General features: G+C 33.4%; 2 protein-coding genes across 3 annotated transcripts in view; one reads left to right on the plus strand and one right to left on the minus strand.

Annotated features, from left to right (window-relative positions):
- Nucleotides 1-12083, plus strand: part of LOC141450988 (uncharacterized) — a 269247-nt gene that overhangs the window by 134596 nt on the left and 122568 nt on the right. The gene's annotated exons all lie outside the window — the stretch shown is intronic.
- hdly (hadley) overlaps nt 1-12083 on the minus strand; it is a 67245-nt gene that overhangs the window by 54478 nt on the left and 684 nt on the right. The window lies entirely within an intron of this gene.

The raw sequence follows: 12083 nt of genomic DNA on the forward strand, positions 1-12083 counted from the left end.
GATCTTATCCAACATACTAAGGTTGTTTTATTTTATCTAAGCCCATGTTGTGTTACTGGGTCCTCAATTCCCGGTCTAGGCCTTGGAGTTTATTTAATGCTAAATACGAGAACTTTGTAGTAAAGTATCTTAAAGCCAGTATGAAAAAAACTAGCATTACTTTACTCTATTTTTTATTACAGAAATAACTACCATTTTCCCATTATAATAATAGTATTTTTCAAATTAATTATCTCTTCTCTGATTTATTCAATTAATTACTGCTAGAGATGCAATCATAATATCATTACAGTTTTAATTAAATCTCATTGCAGAAAACACAACGGATTTACGAGTATTTAATAAATCAGAGTTACAATTTCATTAAAACTTCAGTTTTTAGCACGTATTTTTCATTACAACACTTTAATATAACAAAATAATTAAACTATTTTTTTTATCATTATTTTTCCAATATCTTTCTAAAGTTTGTTGACAATTTTTTGTACAATCAAAGCAACTACTCCCCAGGAAACTCAATTTTGAAAATAAGGTGTCTCCTGTGGCTCGCAAGCCAGGTTAGCCAGAAGGTTATCAACTACTCTCTGTATCTGAAGAGGCGCCTTTGAAGGCACAGTACATGCTGCACAAGTTGCGTAAAGTGCATTATTTGATAAAATAAGGAATAAGGTTTGATCCTTTACATGAAAGATATTGATCACCTTAATATGTGGCAGGAGGTTTCCAATTTTTTCTCCCAAAATTACCAAATAATTATTAAACCTTCTTGTTTGTAACAGATGTAATAGTTATTTATTTAACAAGTGTGGAAAGTAGTACTTTTCCTCACGCGAGGCAGGGTTTGCACGCACGAGCAAGCGAAGCGAGGCGAGTGCAAGTGCAAATTGCCGAGTGTGAGGAAAATACTTTACATTCGAGTTAAATATTATATTTTTTCTGCAACCATTAGATTTATTAACTAAAAAAATTAAAAATTTCATTTTTACAGTCTACAAAAAGTAATTTATTTATTATAAACATTTATTGTTATATTACAATTATTTACATTACTTACGTGTTTACATTACTTATTACATTTTCTGCTGTTTCTTTTATTGATGGAGTGTTTTCTAAACAGGAATCGCAAGAATCCATTTTAAATTTCTATAAGGTAACACTATAACCTTTTTAACTGTTATAATTAAAAATATCTAATTATTTATTAAAGTATTATTTTTATTTCTATATTCCTTTCAATTTTTATTTTATTTTTTAATATTCGTTTTTAATTATTTAGTTACGTTAAATAAGCTTATTAAAGTTTTACAGAAAATATTTATGTTAATAACAAAACTTCTTATATCAAGGAAGCACAATAAAGTTTTTCCACACACTAGTGCGGAAAGTGACACTAATGGGAATTTTTCCCCACTAGTGTGGGAAGTTGGGCATTACACAGCTGATTTTAATTGAGTAATGAGAACTTCCCGATATGGTTGCAGAAAAAATTAATTTTTAGCCATTCTGTGTATGCTTGAGAACATCTAAAGCTCTTAACATTTGATTTTTCTTAGAAAAATCACTCGGAAAACGTCTTATTTCCCGATATTAAGAAAAATACTAGCTTTACTGCCTTGGCAATATTTTTAGTAGAAAGGGGATGAAAAAATACATAAAAATGACCTATCGCGTGCTCTTCTTTCTCTTTGATAACAAGTTAAAAAATTGAAATATGATTAATAAATACCAGATTTTGAAATGGCCTAGCACCTTTAATTTTTAAAGATATCGAATTGCGGTTTCCTGTTTCTTCCATAACTTTTTTTACTCTTTAAAACTATGTATATGAAAATGGGGATCAACCGCAAACTCTCACTTTTGGTCGCGCGTCAGCCGCGTATGCGGGCAGGAATTTAAAATCAAGTCACATATTCTGAAACTAGAGGTGACGTGCAACAAATTTTTCCTCTACCACTTTTGTGCTCAGATTAACCGTTTAAGCATGAAATGCATTTGAGCCGTCTTAAAAAGAAAACCCTGTATATCGTATCCTATACATTTGGTTGGTTTTGTAAAACTCTTCAGGTGTTTGACAATGTTAAGAATAAATAAAAATGTACAGAAAGAAACTATTTATAAAGAGCTATTAAGTAAAATACTAAAAATAAGATGCATAAGTGCATAAGATGTAGTCTGCTATAAAAATTCTATGACACCATTAAAGTTCCGTGTATGTAAAAAAAGATTCTATGACAGTATAAGTATGCAAAAGCCACAAAACTGAACGTGCTTCACGCTGACAAGATAAAAGCCGGCAGTCATTAAGCTGATGATGATGTGTTCCTTTCAGTTCGAGGCCAGACAACTAGACTCCATCTCCACGATAATTGCACCATCTTATTTTTTTATCAACTACAGTGCAGCACAATGACCTACATCTCTACTTTCACTTTAACATTAAGTTTTTATTTATATTGCAATTAAGTAAATGTCTAAAAAATATAAAATATTATGGGTTGCAAAATTGTTTAACTTCGCTTTATTAACGTAAAATTGGGAACGTTTTAACACTCATTTTTTTTTTGTATTTAGTATTTTTGTTTAAATGAAAATACGTTCTGTTGAAATCTGTGTAAACATAGCTGTTCTCGCCATTTGACCCTTTAAAGTGTGTAAATCGTATGTAAAAGACTATTAAATTAATTGTAATAAAAGAAAAATTAAATATTTGGTAGGGAAAGGATTATTAGTTCAGTGATTGGTGTACAAAAAGATCCCGAGTTCAATTCCAGCTACTGACCCTTAGATTTTTTTTTTTTCTTAGGAGCTTCTTACAGCACACTGTCCGGAGTCCGGCAGTGCACTTGGAATAAGATTCGGGCCCCATGACCTCAGACATTGACGCGCCGTAAGACAAGTTTGGGTACGATAACGTCTCATGACTTCCAACAGCCCAATTTCTCCTGGAGCCCTTCAAAGTGGATGAATTGAAATACAGTTTAAGAGAATTTTCTTTTCATATATGAGTTTTGTTACAAGATTAGATTTCCTTTTTAAAAATTATAAAGTGAAGTTACATCAAGCCGATGTACTTCCTGAAATAAAAATGAATGTCCTCCATACGCACACTTGGAACCACAGAATAAAAAAGATTTCTTTAAAAAACATAAAAACTGAGAAGATTTTGGTTCTGGCAACTAACTGCTCAAGGAATAAAAATTTAAGCGTTTAAACAGAGAGTTAACCTTTTGGTTTCCAAGTTTTTCCAGGCCATAAATATATAATTGAAATTCTAAAAATTTCTTTACGTTGCTTCAAAAAGGATACATAAATTTTTTTGGGAAAAATTTATTTATAAAAGCTGCCGAGAGCAAAATATTTCTCTTGAAAATAATCCATTAAATTAATTAATAATACCATTAATTATTCAAAGAACGATATTTTAAATAAAAACAAGTGAATTTTTCTCCTTTTAAAAAGAGGACTGTATAAAAATCTTACAATAATATTTATAGTGCACAAGAGACTGTAAATTTCATTGCCTGATGTAAGAAATTACTTTATTTCAATTTTTTACATCAAATTATAGTGTCAGTAGCGTTAATGATTCTAAAAACAAAACCTGTCTAGAAACGTTCTTGTAGTTTTCCCAAGAGAACATGCAGTTAGATGTAACACTAAATTAACCTGGGATAATCTGAGGCATTATCTAAATCAACTATTTGAAAACAAAGAGTACTTAATGAAACAAATTATTTCTAAGAAAGGCGTTAATTTTATATGCCAGAATAGAAAAATTTGGCTACAACAGTGAATTCCGTAATGTTATAAAAATTATACTGATTTTTTAAAATTATTATTCGAGAAAAATAATATTAATAACATAAAAACGGAGTTTTAAGTGAACTCGGAGTGTAAGACCTTTAATTTCAGCAGTTCTATACGCGAAGACTGTTTCCAAAAATTTTAATGAATTTCATCCCGGAATCTTGGGTAATCCTAATCCAAAATATTGGAAGCGAACGTTTTTTGGGTTATATAAATTTCTAAATTACCTATATCCGTTCTCGTCGTTGGTTCCTAATTATTGCAATATAAATTTGGAAATTGATTTTATTTTTTGTTTTTCCTAAGGGTTTTTCCCACAGAGAGGCGGGCCTCGCCCAAACTAATTTAATTTTTTATTTTACTTCATCAAATCTCTCTATTTTTCGCATCTTCTATCGAAACGCCATATCCTCCTTAGCCATCTTCAGCCATGACAGCTTCAGCCTGCCTCTTCTCCTTCTTCTCTCTGGGTCCCATCCCATGATCCGTCTTGGAATCCTTTCCTCTTCCATCCTTGAAACATGTCCGAGCCACTCCAACCTTTTCTCCGTAATTCGTTGGAGGATGTCCTTCTCTACTTCCATAGTCTTTCTTATCTCCGAATTTCTAACTTTTTCCAAACGGGATTTTCGAGCGGACCTTCTCTAAAAAATCCATCTCGGTTGCCAACAATTTCCCTCTCTCTCTTAACTTCCTGTACGTAGTCCATGTTTCACTACCGTACCAGTACAATGCTTTCGACATCAGCCTTTTTAACTGACGGTAGTATATTACTGCTCCACCAGTAGAGGATTAAGCAACTCTATGGCCCTCTACGACCCTCAGAGATCCTTCTTGACACTTCTCTCCTAGAGTCGCCATCTACTTCAAGGATGGTACCCAGATATTTAAAGTACATTGAATTTTTAATTTTCTCTCCCTTGATTGATTGATTTCATCGGCAAATAAACCAATTGGCGAGAAACTGGCTTGTGCATTTAGGAAGTGCATGTAAAGAGTAAAAGATAAAAACGGAAACCCACGTGGAATTGCACGATCTTGATATCTCCAGGATAGGAAGTTGATCAATCCAAATAATTTGACCCTTATTTTGTCTTCCTCTAGTAGCCATTCTCTCCTTTATTGATTCTTCAGACTCTTTGTTTTGTGTTTATTACATGAAAATATTTTATGTTTTTCATGAACAAACTATTATTTTTATTACTAAGCATTTGTTCATGGAAACTAAACCTTTCTTTCAAAGTTGGGTTAAAGTAGAGCCTTCAAGTCTCTATGCAATATTTAAGAATATGGGCTGAACTTAAATTATACTAGATCCTTCCTTAATATCTGCCCAAATAATCTATGCTTGAATACTGTGCTAAATGATGGTACACGGTCACTCGTACTCCGTCTTCACATCATGTACTTCATGACGTTGGGTTTCTTTTCAATGGTATTTAGGTGCCTAATAATGAACACCACCAGAAACCTTAAAACTGCATCTTTCCCAGATCCCAAAAAGTAATTTTTACTCCTTAAATTTTAATTCACTCTACAAATCTCTTAGCATTTCAACTCCGCCCAGAGACCCACTTAATTCATTCAGCCTCCACTTCATAATAACCTCGCCCAAATATCGCTTCGAGATTGGCCCCAAAACAAGACTCTGAAGACTCGGCCCCATTGAATGTCAAGAAACTCTTAAGTTTCCTTCCCATAACCAGAAATCCAGGGTTAGCTAATGTTTTAAAAGCTGCTTTTGAACATCAAGAGACAATTAGTGTCAGCACGAATCTACTACCAAAACATTGTTGATGAGAGTAAAATCTGTTTAAAAGAGTCAAATTTTGTGAATGCGTGATTAATTCTCCAGATAAACCCGATGGTTTAATGTCCAAAACAAGTTGTAAATTCAAAACTTGGTAAGTTATTGTAGAAAAGGTAATCCTGTAGAATTAATTTCCACATTTTTAAGAGTATTTTTCTATTTGAAGAATCTTGAACAATATTTAAAATGTCAAAAATTGAAAATGTTTAGTCCTTTGTAAACTGAATTCCAAATAAACTAAAAAGACAGGATAGTAATTAGTTGTTAATCAAACAAAATGTTTGTTACATTTGTAAACAACATTCATTGTTTTATTGGACTACATTTAATCGGCTGTGTGCGCTGCATCTACGTTTCCCTTTGTGACTGAAATAAAGTTTTGTTTTATAGGAGGGTTAACCAGATTGTTGGTTATGGGCCGCTAAATGTCCAGGTTACGTTCCCACACCAATTGGCGTTTTATGAGACACATAAATAACTCTCTGCTTTATACATTGTTTTAAGAAGGGACTTTACAAAACAAAATACTGTAGTGAACTTACGCTATTAAAAACAAAAAAACTTACCGCATAATATTTGTGTTACGAATCATAAAGCTTAATCAAAATAACTCGATTGTAGAACATAACGCTGAAATGGTCAGAAAAACAAAATTTGAGAAAGAACACCACTTCTCCTAGAGCAGACTAGTTTTGAAAGGAAGGTAACTTATTTCCGTTTGGCTCTTTTTAAGAGTAACAATTACAGATGGTTTTATTATGAATATGTAAAGTACAATAGGTTAATTTTTGGTAAGTTATTAATGAAGAAAGCTTTCGCAATAATTTGAAAATAATTCATAAAAATTTATAACGATTTTAGGGGAGCAGAATATTTAAGTGTGACAAAGAAAATGACCTGACTATCACATACTTTATAAAGCATATCGCGATTTATACCAAAATTTCAAAATTCATTTTTTCTACAAGAAATTTCAGCTCTAAAGTCTGTTGGAACAGAAGTAATTTTTGATAAAATGGTTAGTGATTTGAGAGAAAAGGAATCAGAGAATGTGTCTCAAAAATATCACAAAAACAAGATATCATTGAAAACTGAAACTTTATAATTCAACTTGATCCTCCTCACAAGGAGACCTGATTAAAATTTAGCAAAATCAAAATCCCAAAACTTGAAGTACCACTTTTGCAAAATGGGTTTCTTATTATTTTTTTAATATTTTCTCAAAAATTTGTCCAACAATTAGCTTGAAACTGTGCATATTTAGGACGGCCCAAAACTGCTTCAGAAGAAATACTCGTTAAGGTGCACAATGTGAGATTGGCCAATCGATAATTAAAGTTTAATCAGATAGAAAAAACAAATTAATGAATAATTTTTATGCAATTTAGAAGCCGCATTGTTAAATTCTGATCAAAAACAAAATGTAAAAACCAGAACAAGTGAATTTCTGTGCTGATCTGTTACTATAGTGGTGAGTGCTAGAAGCGGACATGTTTGGATCTCTACGGAATATATCCTCCCCGGGGAGCATTGAAGCAGAGAGAGATGTCTGCGATGATTGCATTTACTTTCTGTCTTTAAGAGATTAAAAGAATAACTTTAGCATCTTCTTTTGGTTGAATAATCACCCGCATTTAAATGTGATTGCAGAAAATTCGTATAAAAACACTCGGAAATGCCCATACAAACCAAGCACAAGTGCCTACAATAAAATTCAACTACGTTTTATTCAAATCCTATTTTCAGTCCTCTTTCACATATCTAAAGATACGCGAGCGGGCGTGGTTTTACAGCCGCACATGTTCTGGAAATTGAATTTAGGTAAAGTCGTGCCAATATTGATCCACAATCTTGCACATCCGACACAGAGATAGTTTTATTTTGCTCTTGATATACTTCTTTTTTTAAGAATTGTTTTTCTTTTTAAAGCGCATCTTCAGATATTTCAAAGGGAAACCTCAATTGACTTTCTGCTACAATTTCTTTTGAATTGTCTAATCAGGTTTACCATTTTCTTCTTTTTACTTTCATAAGTGAAAAGGTAAAGCAACACTACAAGGAATCACTTTAAAGTTTGGGCCTAAGTTTTCTAATTCCATTACATGTATTTGCAGCAAAATTATTTTTAAAAGCTACACGAATACTTCTTCGAAGCTGTAAGCATAAAATAAATAGAATAGAAAAGTGGGTCCCGTGCCCCACGGCACCGCAGCTTTCTCAAAATTTACATGAATTTTCCAAAATTAGCTCCGGGAGGGTCGTTTGTTTTTCCAAAATTTTAGGCGAACTGTTTACAACATCTTTCTGCTCATATGTGACAGTGTGTGTGCTAATGCAGCAAAAAATGGATTGATTTACATCTTCAATCTTCAAATAGTTAACAACCTTAGATATTAGATTAGATTAGATTTTCGGGGTGGAACCTACGCCCCAAGGCACCGCAGCCATAAGAGGCTCATTGTGCCTTCCCCTTCTGGATCTAGTAGACGAAAAACCTGCCCTACTAAAGAGGTTGAGGACTTTCCCTACTTGTTCTTTTTGCGCTACTAACTCCTTTGGTCTCAAAGATCCAAAGGTTTCATAGCGCAACCACTAGATTGTAACGCAATCGAACAACAGGTGAGAGGCCATTTCCTCCTCTTCCTAACACAATCTGCACAACGGATCCGAGCTAATAAGCCCCACCTTGTACAGTTGCTTTCTGAACCTACCCTGTGAATAGGCCTGTAATCAGAGATAATCTGATTTCTATCCAAGCACAGAGTCACTTTGGCTCTTTGTTTACACAGCCAAGGCATCATACTCTTACTGTGTTTGACCCTAGGACACATCACACAGTTCTTTTCATGCTCTCTCCAAATCCAATATCTGAGAGCCTCACGAACTGAACCCTTGGCAGATCCCCAGGACAGGCTCCGGGCCAATGAAAGGAGTGTTAGCTCCATTCCTGGCCAACCGATCAGCTATTTCATTCTCCTCCATTCCCACATAACCCGGCACTTATTCCAGTCGAACTTTATTGTGCCGAGCCAGTTGATCTAGGGCCTTTTTACATTCCCAAACCTGGGAAGAGGTGGTTCTGAAGGAAGAAAGGGCTTAACTGTCCCTATCTCCCTATTTCTAAGATTCATTCGCAGGTTTTTTCCTGAGCAAACTAAAATAAACATTAAGATAAAACAGCATTTATCCGAATAGCAAAGTGATTTCAAATTTGGAATTACTTCGTCTAAGGCATCTTGATATAACCTTGTTATTGCAGATTTATATTCATAATATGTGTTATGAGGCAGCACGTTTCATGAAGGAGTGGTATTCATTTCCAGTCTAATGTAGCGGAAAAATGCGAATATTGTTTGTAAATTAGTTCGTTGTCTCTCTCTCTCCGTTCAAACGGCTACAGACGCGACACTTTCTTCTTAAATAAATATTTTTTTTACATTATTAAGATGTAATCTCTATTAAAAGCACTCGGAGATAGGATCGCCATGTTACCTAGTGTCCAGTTAGTTATATGTCCAACGAATTAATAAGAATTTAGCTCATATTCATAATACCTACATATTCATATCGTATGAAATTAAAATAATATTAATGTGAATTGATTTATTAGTGTGCGTTAATTTTAAGGATTTTTTTTTTGTGAAATTGGAGCTTTATTATAAAAAAATTGGTACAATATATTCTATTCAAAGTATTGTCCATCGCTAGCGAATACTTTTTCCCATCTTTCGGGCAAATTATGGATTCCATCCCAAAAGAGCTGTTCGTCTTTTGAAGCCAAGAAAGAATCAAGCCAATTTTTGATACCCTGTTCAGAAGTGAAGCGTATTCCAGAAAGAGCATTCTACATCGATCGATGTGGTAGTCGGAAGGGGCAAGGTCTGGGCTATAAGGCGGGTGAGGCAGAACTTCCCATCCACGGTTTTCCAAATACGTTTTAACCGGTTTAGCAACATGTGGCCGAGCATTGTCATGATGGAAAATTGCAGACTCAAGCCTGGTCGCATATTCTGGCCGTTTTTCTGCCAATGATTGCTTCAAACGCATCAATTGTTGTCTGTAGAACTCGCCCGAGATAGTTTGGCCTGGTTTCAGCAGCTCATAGTGGATGGCACACTTCTGATCCCACCAAATACACGGCATTACCTTGGCGCCATGAATATTTGGCTAGGCCGTCGATGTTGATGCATGTCCGGGCTTACACCATGATTTTTTTGCGCTTCGGGTTGTCGAAGTGAACCCATTTTCCATCACTAGTGATGATACGATGCAAAAACGACTTCTTTTTGTGGCGTTCGAGCAGTATTTCCGAAATGCCAAATCGCCTTTCGACGTCTCTCGGCTTCATGTGGCACCCAATTTCCTAGCTTTTGAATCATTCCCAATGCTTTTAAGCGTCTCGAAATTGTTGCTCGATCAACTTCCAATGATTCTGCGAGTTCTGCTTGCGTTTGACACGAGTCTTTATCTTTACACTACCAATAAATAAAAAAGGCCTAAGACTAATGTATTGAATGATAAAAAAATAAAAGTAATCTATTAACTGTAGCATTACCAAATGTTTAATAAAATGTATTCACGCCCGAACGTTTCCTGCTTTTTATGTTAAGCAATTGATTTAGCCTTCAAACTGTCCGCGTAGTGTATAGTAGCGATATAATTTACCAATTCCACAGAAACGACCAAACCTTGACATCTAAAACAGTTGTTTAACTTGATTTAGTAACGAATTTAATAAGCATGGACGGTACAATGGCCCACTCTCTGTTTAAGATTTGTAACAAGAACTGTCAAAACATTAAAATAGCTGTTCGAAATATGTCATAGTTACGTACATCTAGAAAATATCGCGTTATGTTTTATTGAAGACAAGCGGTTGGTATTTTATTATACACTTTTCTAAAATGAGAGTAATTTAACGCATTTCATTTAAAACAAAATTGTTATCAAACACAACTGTTGAAAGCATTTAATTAGTAAAAATTAAATTGACTTCTAACTTTGATAAGCCTTCATGTCTGAAGACTAATTGAAAAATATATCACTAATTCCAGAAGAATAAAATTTACGTAAACATTGCCTACATCAACCTTGGTACTATCATCATTATTAATTCAGCAATTTCGAAGACACAAGGTCATAGATACTGAAATATTACTCGGTGGAAAGCATCTAATCCTTTTTCACAGAAATGCATAAATCAATTTTTTTAGGAGAACTAACATAAAGATAAATAAAACCCTGAGAACAAATCCTGCAATAACATGCTCGACATACTTGTGCATTGCACCCGAACCTCTAATTTGTGAAACGTAATACATAATACGATCGAAGAAAAGGGTGTGGCGGAAGATTTAGATCAAAGTTCTTAGATCTTCTCTTCCTAAAAGCCTTTCTCGCTCTTCATATCATTTCAAATATTTTTAGTCTTAAGATTAATGAAAATTAAAATGAAGTTTCTCGAAACATTATTCTTACGCTCAAAAATATTTTGAAATGAACGTAATCAACAGCGTGTTAGGTTTATTATGGTATGATCGTTAGTAATATTGCCTTGAAACAACTTCTGGCAGTGTGTCATTCTAGTAGAATCTCAATAGTGTATAATAATACACTAATAATGTATATTTTTCGATTAAGAATTATTGGCAACTATACTCTACTGACTAATCTGAGAACAGACTTGGGTCAATGAGAGCTTTTAGCTATTTACTATGGCTTTGACTAATTAAAAAACATATAATTAGTTTGGATATTGAAAGTGTTTTTTACTTGACTGACAGTGCACATTTCAAGACATTAATGAACGTGATGTACCATAAATAACTTGGTGTTACATTTTGTCAGATATTTAATTCAAAATTATATCTCGGCAGGATTATTTAACCCATTATGTCCCAAATTATTTATTTATAACTTTTTTTAATGATATTCATTCCAGGATCTTTATATAAATAAAAAAAAGAATATACAATTATGGAATTTAAGAAGAATATCACCTTCAACAAGTTAATATCCTTCTGTTTGCCAAACTTACTTTCCTGTTTTCTAATTAAGGGAATGCATAATTTTTGATTCAATATATCTAATGTTCTGTACATGATAGATTACCCTAAGTAATCTTTAAAGATACGTAGCCATATTATTATTTACTTCCGCATCTATGAATTTCATACATCACTGCAAGAAAAGACAAATTAGGGTTTGTTTTATTTCATTTTTTATTAATAATGTCCGAATATAAACTTATTTTTGTTATTAATTAGTTGCATTTTCAGATATATTCATTTTTTAATGTTGTAAAAAAATAATGCTTCCAATTTTATGTACTAAATGTAATTAAATTTGCTTTTAATAACTTATACTCTCTTGTACCGAACTAATGTTTGACTCGAATAATTATCATGAAAAAACCGAAGCAAAAAGTATAAATGCTACAGGCAGAGGCAATCGAATTACGTGGATA

The sequence above is a fragment of the Rhodnius prolixus genome, unplaced genomic scaffold (assembly GCF_049639745.1).
Source record: "Rhodnius prolixus isolate KJV_2025 unplaced genomic scaffold, Rpr scaffold_8, whole genome shotgun sequence".
In the NCBI taxonomy this organism is placed as follows: Eukaryota; Metazoa; Arthropoda; class Insecta; order Hemiptera; family Reduviidae; genus Rhodnius; species Rhodnius prolixus.